Below are 11,674 nucleotides of genomic sequence, written 5' to 3' on the forward strand. Positions count from 1 at the left end.
GTATTAGTCTATTAATGCCTAGACAGAATAAAAAGGGACCTAGAGGGTCACCTTGTTCCATCTCAAGAATAAATCAATCTATCTCCGAATTGAAGATGCTAGGGAAGCATAACAATCGAAGATAAATTGTGAGTATTCTGGATAGAGGGTGAGGATTGGATTTAAAACGCACCACGCCTTAGAGAGTTAAAGGCGTTCGAGAAGTCTATAGCTTGGCGGTTAATCGGTGCCAAGTGGTTCCAATAGCGATTGGGCGAATATCTTTATTGGGGTTATGGAAAGCGATGAGTTTAGCTCCGTATATCAATGGAATAATGGCGGGTGGTATGCCTCGCAGTTGATTAATTGGGTAATTTTTTCTAAAACGTCACATTGTTGTGTTATGTAAGGTGCGGTTAGCTCTTGTAGGAATATTGGGCAAAACCCATCGAACTCAGGTGAGGAATTGCGTTTGAAGGAGAGAATAGCCTTACTAATGCTGCTTGCGGTATAAGTAAATTAGCTTGGTATTGGTGAACAGGTCATTTTTGTGATTTATATTTTTATCTGTGTCATCACTCTTAAAAGTAATGTGATTGATGGGTAAGGGGTAGATAGTAGCATCCTTAACTTGCTAAGTCAGGGATTTTTTCGACCAGGAACTTTTAAGGTAGTAAAGGCAAATGACAGGGTGTCTAGCCAATGTTTTACAGAAGAATAATTATTTAACAAGGAAGTCAAATTTTTTGACAGGTGTCTCACAACTTGTAGCCTTGCTTCCTTAGGTATTCGTGAAATTACAAATGGTTTTGATACAGTTAGAAATATTTCTACATTTGTGGAGTGGGCTGAGTCAAACGTCGAAGCAGTTGTGACAGTGGAGGTAGGGATTATTAGGCTAGTGAGCACATCAGCTAATGATGTGAATGGTTACTATGGGTTTAGTTGTGAGGGCAAGAGCAGAAAAGGCATTAAGGGTTCGAGGAATAGCTGGTAATAAGATGGGTATCCCAGAATGAGGATACTTTATTTTATGGTTACGATAAGATGTCAATAACCCCAATTTGGTTGCTTTAATAAGTTTATTATATAATGGGAGTTACATTTGGTAAGTGCTGTGCTGAGGACTGGTAGGCTCATGGATTAGGAATTTTTACCATATTTATGGTGAATGTGAATATCATTATTGTTAAAATTCACAAATGTGTTTATGGCTGAATCTGTTCTATAGATATAAATTCATATAAGTAGAAGAATGTGATGAGATTTTTGTTGACAGTTGACACTAATAAATTTAAAATTTTCAATCAGAAATAATTCTATAATTTTCATTTTCCATCTTCAAATCGTTTATTATATGTAATCATGATTTGAAAGCTTTTTGCTAAGATGGTTTCAAGGGTAATTGATCTATATCATTTGTGGGAATTGTGATGAAGAAGAAGAAATACTGATGGTGAGTGGAACCAGAGTGTGTATACTTGAACACCAAGATTCAATAGAGCAGTATAATATGCCTCAAGGAGGGCAAAAGCCCTTATTTAACATATGAGTTTGTAATCAATTTGGGTTGTCCCTACTTGCGGACGGCTTTTCTGCGTTGCTCATAAAAGGATTATCCACCACAGCCTTTTTCGAGTTTGGTGGGGGGGGGGCGAAATCATCAGTCCTGGCGTGTTCTTATCATCCCTTGGGCATGAAATAAGACTATTATCTCCGTCAACTGATGGACAGTGGTCTCCAATTTTTATTAATATTGGTGATGTCACTACCAGCATTATGCAGGCCCTCGACCGTGTTCCGGATCTCTTCCAAATTGGCTTTTTTGTGTAATTTTGGATCCTTCATAATAATTATTAAAACTGTTAAATTAAGTGAATTTTTTTTTTTACAATTTTTTTCCATCAGATATTTTTTTTCCCCCATAGTTTTTTCGTTGAGTTTTTTTTCCGGGATTACAAAAACTTGCAATTATCTTATATGTAATAAATGTATAAAAGAAGGCTAAAATTTCTGCATCAACTACTAAGAAAGAAGATTGAAAAAATTAATGATTATATTAGTTTATAAGATAAAGGCAACGCAACTGTTATAATAATTGATGATTTTTATGAATAAAATGAATTCTTTATTGAATACAAAAAAGGAAATAATAACTAAACTTGGTATACCTCTCCATATATATGGTTTACTCAAGATTTAAAGACCGAATATTTTATTTCGAAGCAATATTTGTTTTTTAAATTCTAGTCAAGATATTGATCTAAAATATTAAATGTCTGAAATAAAGATTGTTGACAATGTTATAAGTGAAATTATACTGAAAGAAGATTAGTTCTTAATAATAATACGAAGAATATAGTTTTCTATATCCACTTAATCATGATATAAAGATTGGATCAGGAGATTATTTTAAAACCGAACTTTTAAAATGTTTTATCTCCTTGATTTTTTTGGGATAGTACTAGAATTTAGGTTTTCAAATTTTGCATATTGTTCTATCTCGACTTTTAAAAAGAATTAAAAGCAAGTTTTCTAAGAATAGTATAATATTAAATCTATGAGAAATAAATTCTACGACTTTCTCCATCAAAATATATGACAGGTATATTTAAAATAATGCCCTCCTATCATGTTTAAAAAATGGATATAAGATATTTTTTATGATAGCTTTTTGTGCTCTCCTTTCAAAAGTAGTACTGGTAGCTCCTTACTTCTTGAAAATATTTATAAGGCACCTTTATAGAGTATAGTTATAGGTAATTCAAATTAGTGATCTGCAAAGAAAGGCCCAGCCCGAATTCGGGCCGGGCTCGGGCCGAATTCTATTTAAAATAATCGGGTTCGGGCCGGGCCGGGCCTAATATTTTTAAAAAAAATCGGGCTGGGTCGGGTCGGACCTTGGAAATTTTATTAAATATATCTAAATTTATCAATTTTATAATGAATTTTTTATGTAAATAAATATTTTTGATTTAATTTATTGAAACTAAACGCTATATAACATATGTCTTTTATTTTAAGTAATTATAAAAATAATTTCTATATTTAAATAAATTCGGGCCTGGCCGGGCCGGTAAATTTTTTTAAAATAAATTTCGGATTCGGGCCGGGCCGGCAAAACTTTTTTAAAAAAATTTTGGGTCTGGCCGGGCTTTAAAAATTAGGCCCGATGCAGATCACTAATTCAAATATTGTTTTTATAATTTTAAAAAAAACACAGGAGTTATAGCCAATTTTGCAAAAATTGGTTCGACTAGCCCCAGTCTCCCCTATATAAATAAAAAAACCAAACTTTTGGAAGAAGACACTCTTACAAAGTCTAGCGTCAGTCTCAATACAGTTGTAAAGTAGAATGAAAATAATATTGAAAAATTTTGCTTTATAAAAAGTATTCATATTCTAATGTCTGAGGAGAATTTGATGAATGATTTGATAGAATTGGTTAAATAAATTAAAGACCTTTTAATACTATGATTCTGTTTAAAGAAAAATTATTGATCCCATATTTTAAGATTTGAGACCTAGTAGTTGAGGAGTCAAAAAACTTCAAGCCAAAATGATAAGATAAACAAAGAATAAATTAATTTCTTTAAAGATTGATTCGGCCAAAAAAATTACTAAGAAATATTCTAGGAATAAATATACAATATATAAAAGGAAATAATATAATATTGAGAAATTTAGTTGTGAAGGAGGTCAAAGAGAGTGCAACTTTTGAATATTAGAATAATGATATTACAAACATGTGATTCAATTAAATTATTGAATCAATATTCACTGGAAAAGAAAGATGATATTAATAATAATGAAGACAATGAAGAATCAATTTAGAGGGGATGAAAGAAAATTTAACCACCAATGTGTATTGCATCAGGTGTGCACTCCAGTTACCTGTTAATGATTCCCTGAAAAATAATCACGATAAAATTATTTTAGACAAAGCAAGGGAATATTTGTTGAATATTTAAAACACAATTGTTAAAAATAATGAAAGGTTCAGTGCCAATATTGAATTGCACAACACGCTGGTCTCAGTTTTTATGATATTAGAACGATTATTGAGTTTTAAAGATTTCTATATAGATTTTATAGTCACATGTGAAATGTCTGAATATGATTGGAATCATATAAAGGATTTTACTAGTGCATTGGAACCTCTGAAAATAACAACGTTAAGATTTGCAACCAATCAGAACAAAAACATAAAAATTCGAGAGCAAAATTATTTGCAAAAGTGTAATGTAGTGACTTTATATATTTAGACCCTTGATATCAATTTCTATATTGGGCAAAACGGATGGCTAAAGATCATCTGAAAGAATTATGACATATGCAACACTCCATTCTTTACAATATATTGGAGGCTACTACCATATCTACTATTTGTATCAATGATGATTATAACACAGTTGATGACTTTAGAAATTTACTTATAGATAGAGGAAAAAAATTAAAAATTCCAAACCACAAATTCCTATTACATCTTTAATCCAAAAGTTCTCACAGGTTAAGAAAATAAATAAGGATGCATATATTTTAATATTCTGGGAAAAAAATTCTTAAATATATTCAGAACTATGTATCTTATCTAGAATCGTCATGGGTGTACTAGAAATAATTTATAATGTATTATAAAGATAGCTATTTATTTTAGGTTAGCATAGAACGTGCATATTCTTCTTTGAAATTCATATTGTCTTATTTGCGTGAAAATATCAGAGAAGATATTTTAGAAGCTGCTATGATTGTGCTACTAAATAAACATTTAAAATATGCTATAAATTATTTTTAAACTTCTTACTTGTAAATTATGAAATAAATAAATGAAAAAAAAATTATTTTATTTTTAGACAATATTTCTTTATGTTCTCTAAACCCGGACCCTGGAACCGAATCCATTTTTTAAATTTTATTCCTGAACCGGATTCTTTTTTTTGTCGAAGGATTCACAAGCCTGTTAGAAAATAACACTAGTCAATATCTGTCTAACTATAAACATTACCTCTAGCCCTACATAACCAGTTTGACAGCACTGGAGATCGTTGCGAGAATATATCAAGATTAAAGACCTATATTTTTCAAATATAAACGAACCCTAAATAGTTTAACATCCAGTTAATTATACTTCTAAAAAAATTTTAGTATGGAACATTTAAAGTAGTGTTTTTTATCCTAAGAAAATTTTGAATTGCAAATTACATTATTTTCAGTTTTACCAAGAATATTTTTGACAATTTTTTATTTCAGAATTATTATCGTAGAATTTATTTTTAGTATTGGAATAATAAAGTTAAATTATGTAGTTAGCAGGTCCATATATAAATTTTTTAGGAGGGCACTGGGCAGGTGTATAAAACTAAATTGAAAAGAAACCCATAAACCAGTGTTAACAGTTATTATTTAGTGAATCTAAACTAAACCTGAACTGATAAAGGTTTTGTCACATAAACTGAACCGAATCTTTAAAATGTTCCGTGAGCTGGTTAGAAACATTTGTATCCAAAATGTTTTAAATATTATTATAATAAATTTTGATGGTCGTTCATTTAGCCATTTTTATAACATATATTAATAAATAGTTTTTATTTATTATAATTTATAAATTTTGTATATTTGAATGTGTTAGCCCTGACAGGTATTAGGGGGGGGGGGGAGTTAAATTTTTGGTATATTTTGTTAAAAAATTGCATAAATCGTTTATATTCTTGCAACATCAGAGTTGAAAAAAATAAACATCGTCCATTTCAATGATAATTCTCTAAAGGCCGCCAATTGCCAATCTAAGCATAGTGCAGTTAACAATATAATATTCAATTATCACAGAAGAGCCAACATACCAAGTACCCTTGAGCCCTTATCTTAATACTATGGCCTGCTTTAAGCTTAATTTAATGGGAAGGGGTATCCTATTACATTTGTGTAGATATATTTGCTAAATTTAACACCCACGAAAACTCTCTTCAGTGGCTGAAATATTATAAAAAAAACAAATATTCAAAGTTAAAAAATATTACATTGTTCCTGTTGTCACAACAACCCTAGGATACTTCGGCCACGAGACTTACCTTCCTGAAGAAGACAGGAAGAAAAATTACCTCTCAGGGGCGATCCTAAAGAATATTTCTATATTCGCCAGAACATTGGTTTAGAAATTTGCCGGTTATTTATTATCAGTTCATGCTCCACCTATCCTAACCATCGTTTATAATATTATTTTTTATTTTATTTTAGTCTTTCTTCTTAAAATATATATTAACTTTTTTTTGTTTTAACATATATTTAATGCATGTACTGCATGCACTGTTACCACAGGGATGTGAATCCGAACCAATGAACCAGAGCCATTCAAACTCTGATATTTTAATGAACCAAAACCCCGAACCTAGGGTTCAAGAATTTATTTACTTAAATTTTATTAATTTTTTTTCTTTATTTTTATTATTTTTTTTATTAAAAAATATATATTTTAAAAAAAACGTAAAATATTTATATAATATAAAAAACATATTTAAATATTTTTAAAATTAATTGTTTTTTTTTATTTTCAATATTAGAAACATTTTTTATAAAAATCATTTTTATTTTTTATTTTAATTTCTCAGGACACCCAACCTTGAACTCACCTAATCCCGGTTCAGAGATTTCTATTTAACCCGAACCCTTTTTTTAGAAAGAGGGTTTACAGCCCCGGTTCCAATTGAATTGATACCCTTTTTACTTAAGCAATAAATCTGTCAATTCTAATAATTTATAAAATCTTACAAATTTAGAGGGTGATAAATTATCAAAGTTTTCTGCAAATTCCCTCAAATTCTATAAATTGCAATATTTTTCTGAGTATAGGTGGGGGGGGGGTGATTTTGAGAATGGGGTAAATGACACCCCATTCAGTTTCTGCAGATATATATGATATAATGATGACCTCAGTGTTAAAATGTTAACTATATTTTTAATTATTAGTTTCCGTTATAACCACAAATTTATATTGCTATTATAACATTTTTAATAGCTTATCTAAAAATTAAAAAATTAATCTATTCATGAGAATCTAATTCAAAATTAAGATCGTATTCATAATTTGTTAACCATATTTCATAGTTAAACAATGATTAACATTAACTTAATATATACGGAAGTTTGTGGTATAGTGCCATTTAATTGTTCTCAACTCAAATTCTACATGATTTCAAAAACTCAATGTATTTTTTTTTTCATTAACTATAATTAAAAAGTGATCAATTGGTTCATTTGTATTCTCTATGATTTTGATAACGCATAAATATGACAGTGTCAAAGATATAAATTTTCATATAATATAAACCTAAAAAATGGAATTTGACAGTTTTAATAAACCATTATCATGCGTACGTGTTTAAAGTCAAAGTTACTATATTTATTAAATTAAATTTATTTTTATATTGAAATGGAACTTTAATATTTTATAAAATTACAAATAAAATGGTAATTCAAAAATCCAAGGTGTCAGTTATTACTTCAATGGAAAGAAGGTTTTAAAAATTAGGTAAAACAATTAATCAAAGATAACGATTATCCGATATAATGATTACTTATTCATTCCCTCTATTCTATTCCATTTCTTACCTACCTTCCTTCCTTCCTTCCTTCCTTCCTTCCTTCCTTCCTTCCTTCCTTCCTTCCTTCCTTCCTTCCTTCCTTCCTTCCTTCCTTCCTTCCTCCCTTCCTCCCTTAAACATTTAATTATTCAATTAATATTCCGTTAATTAAATACTCATTAGTGTATCGTTTATTTATTCATAACCTTATTTTTTTCACTTTAGTTAATAACAAAAAATAATATTTAATTACATCATCTAACTATAGTAACATAACAAGTAATAATCATTGGTTTAACCAGAAATATATTATGTTTTTCATAAATTAAGATAGAAATCCACCAATAATAATTTTTGAACGCAAAACAAAGATCTTGCTTCAATGGGTTTAATTAAAATCGATGTAATAAAATAACCCAACATTATTTAATTATGCATTTAAGAATATAATTAAATGGTTAAATTGAATCTAATTAAAGTTAAATAAATTCAAATTAAAAATTAATCGATTTCTCTCTTTTAAAAAAAATATAGTTAATATACTACCTACGACAAACTCACCGAATTACATTATAATTATATTAAAATATGATTTGTGACTTGTAAAAAAAAATTATTTAAAGAAAGTCTGAAAAATAAATTAAATATAAATAGCATCACTTTTCCTGGTTTCTTTAAACACTTATTATAAAATTAAAAAATAAAATATTTTTTTAAAGCTATATAAAAGAAACAAAATATAACATGAATGCTATATGTTTTATCTACCTTACAAAATATTTAATCATTTTTTCTATACTACAATCATTGTATATGGATAGATGTGTGGCCCAAGTAAAAATTATGTCAATTAAATAATATTAATTCAGATAAAGTTTTTATGTAAGCTGAGATTTAAATCAGAGACCTGTAGAAATACTATTTCAGGGCCCGGCCTTAAAAAAAATTTCGGTGGGATTTTTTAAAAACATATTACATTCATTTTCAATTTTTATAGTTAATAATGGCGGTTTGAAATATTTGGTTTTAAAATATTCGTCTCGGTTCGGGCATTTTTTTAAAAATTTAGGCCCGCCGGGTCGGGCCTGCAGGTTTTAAATATTGTTAATTAAAACAAATGGAGGCTCAAGCAATTCCTATTTGACTTATAAATTACTAATTAACTTGTACAATAATGATTAACTTATTTCTTTTTATATATTATATAACTTTTGTAAAACCGGTATTTTTTTTTATTTTTGATAAAAATTTCTTTCTACTTTGGGGCTTTAAGTACTAAATTTAAAAATATTGTAGTAATAACTTATAAATTCTTACTCGTGAAATTTGTTGAAAAAATTAATTACCTAAAATAGTTATTGATCAATTTAAACCAGCAGTTTTTTTTAGTGTTTATATATATGTCAGTATTTTATAAAATTTAAAACTTGAATTTCTAAATCAAGTGCTGTTCAATATATAGATAATATCCTTCCCATAAATACACAAATAATATCAATTCACAAAATATTTAAAACTTTTATTATAAAATTTTTTTTTTTTTGATATTTCAAATATATTTATTGCAATAATATTGTAAATATATATAGAAATAAAATTAATATTAAAATTAACATATCAAATATAAAATAAAATAAAACAATATATATAATTGTTTTTTTTAAAATGATAAATGTAAATTATTGAAATCGAGCGCGTAAGCAGGAATTCGCTGTGGAAGGGGGGAAGGGCCCAAACCCTGAGCTGTACATCTTTTTTTGTGAATTAGAAAATGAACCCTTTTTAAACTTCTAAGTAATAATCAATCGAATCCGTTATTAGGTAAAACTTTGAGGTCAATCATAGTTCTTACTAATTTTTAAAATTTAAATTCATTTTTATTAAGATTTTTATTTATTTTCTAATCGCTTTTTATGCTCAAAACTTGGAATTTTTATGAAAATACGAAATAAAAAATATTAACTTTATTCCAACAGAAAATAAAAACTCTTCATTCATAAATAGAAAATTAATCTTGTATTAGTAAATCAAAATTTTCAAATTTTCTTATTCAATTTTTTGACACCGAAAAAGAAGTATTTTTAAAAAAATATAGAAGGCCAACTTGAAGAAAATATTATATACTCTTAATAAATATTATTTAATTTAATAAAAAAAAAATTATATTTTAATTTTCGGCATATAGATTTTGATAAAAATTTAATTCATGGTTTTACATCAAAACCGAATCTGTTTTTGTCTAACCTATCTTAAATCGTACCGATTCACGACTTTGATCTGGTTTTGGACACGAAACAAATTTGATTAAAAACTGGTTCAAAGCAAGCCCTGGTGTAAATATTCCAATATTTAAAAAAAATATTTTAAAATATTGCTGGAATTGGTAAAGGTTAAAATATTACAAATTTAAATATTTCCTATAATTTTATTAATAACATGTATTCATTTTAAATATTTACATATAGGTAAATTTTTCTTCCAATTGGGGTCTCAAGAGAAGCGACGAGAATGATAATAATTGGTTGGATCTGTTAAGGAATGAGTACCAAGTAATAATATAACATTATATCAATTTAGTAGGGACTCTGAAAATCTTTGATTTTAATTTAGTACTCTAGTTCTCGATAATCAAACACAAAATTATGTAATTTGTCCAATAGTGAAAAGATATTTTCATCTTATTTCTTCAGTTTGTCGAGATGTTAAAAATATTTTAATATATTATTATTATTTTTACCAAGGATATAAATTTTGGAAAGTACAAAAAGGCTACTATGCGCAATCCAATTTTATTCCGCGGAAGGCGTTATTACGAAAACGAATGATGATGCTTCAGCTTTATTATAGTTGTTTGTATAAATATTTCATTTATAGAATAAGTTTTTATAAAACATATAGGTATTTTTTTGTATATCAAAATGACCTTATAACTTCTATACTTTATTTATACTATGATTGTAATCAGTCTATACCTTTTAATTAATCATAAATATAATATTTAATATTTGTGTTACATGAAAATAATCGCTTGAAAATTTCGATCTCCAGGATTTAAGTTCGGTTTAAAAAAATGTATATTTATATTATTTTAGAGCGTAATTTTTGAAAGTTTGACATAATATGTAACATAGGTAATAAATATATTTTTTTTATATTATATAACACTCTTTTTTAATAACATAAAAATTATATTAATTTTCATATTTGGGATGTTAATGTCCTCCATAACAGATACCTTCATGGGTCGGGCCGACCCGCGGCCCACATGCCCATACCCGGCCCATTATAATATCATATTTGCGGGTCTGGGCCGGGCCTGGGTTTTAAAAAAATTTTTTAATGGGCTTGGGTCTAAAATTATTAAATTTAAATTTAGATTATTTAAAAGTTGCTAATTATGAAATATTGCCTTTTTTTCTTCTAATAATAATAAATTTCAGTATTGCAAACAAAATGATTGCCTAAATATATTTAAATATTGTTAATTTTCATTAAATATAAAAAAATTAAATTTTTTGTATATGCGATTGGGCCGGGCTTGGGAAATTTTTGTAAACGTATTATGGGCTTGGGCCTGGCTTGGGAATTTTTTTACATTAAATATGGGCCGGGCCGGGCTTGGGCCATAAAAATTTTCTGCGGGCCTGGGCCGGGCTTGGTCAAAAAATTAAGGTCCATGAAGGTCTCTGCTCCATAACACTTTAAAATATGATGCTGATACGGTTTTGAAGCTTCAAGTTTATATTTACATTTTTTTAAGCCTTAAATAATGCGAATTTATTTTTTTTACAAAAATAAAACCCGGTCTGGTCTTAAAAAGAATAGGTTCTAATAGGGCAATATTTATAAAATAGTTTTCTTCTAACTTGGATTAAGTAAGCTTTGTGGTATAGCAAATTCCCATTTTAAAATTGAATGTACATTATTTCGAATCTTTGCCCTAATTTTCTTTTATAATAGTAGTTATATTACTTATAAATTACTATGAATGTGTTTAAACTAGAGTTGGGAGCGGGCCTAATATTTTATTCACGGCTTGCCCGCTCACGGTGGCAAAAAATTTACGCCCTTTCAAACTTGTTGCTAAAAAATTTTAATCAGACCAACCCGCTCACAAA

At 28.0% G+C, this 11,674-nt stretch overlaps 1 long non-coding RNA gene across 1 annotated transcript; it reads left to right on the forward strand.

Moving 5' to 3' along the window:
• Window positions 1-8,187: 8,187 nt before the first annotated feature.
• LOC135927334 (uncharacterized) lies at window positions 8,188-10,517 on the forward strand. The gene is made up of 3 exons (XR_010572044.1): window positions 8,188-8,390; window positions 10,022-10,105; window positions 10,298-10,517. It is a non-coding gene; the product is annotated as an uncharacterized LOC135927334 (long non-coding RNA).
• The last annotated feature ends 1,157 nt before the right edge of the window (window positions 10,518-11,674 follow it).

The sequence above is a fragment of the Gordionus sp. m RMFG-2023 genome, chromosome 3 (assembly GCF_954871325.1).
Source record: "Gordionus sp. m RMFG-2023 chromosome 3, tfGorSpeb1-WG-v2, whole genome shotgun sequence".
Classification (NCBI taxonomy): Eukaryota; Metazoa; Nematomorpha; class Gordioida; order Chordodea; family Parachordodidae; genus Gordionus; species Gordionus sp. m RMFG-2023.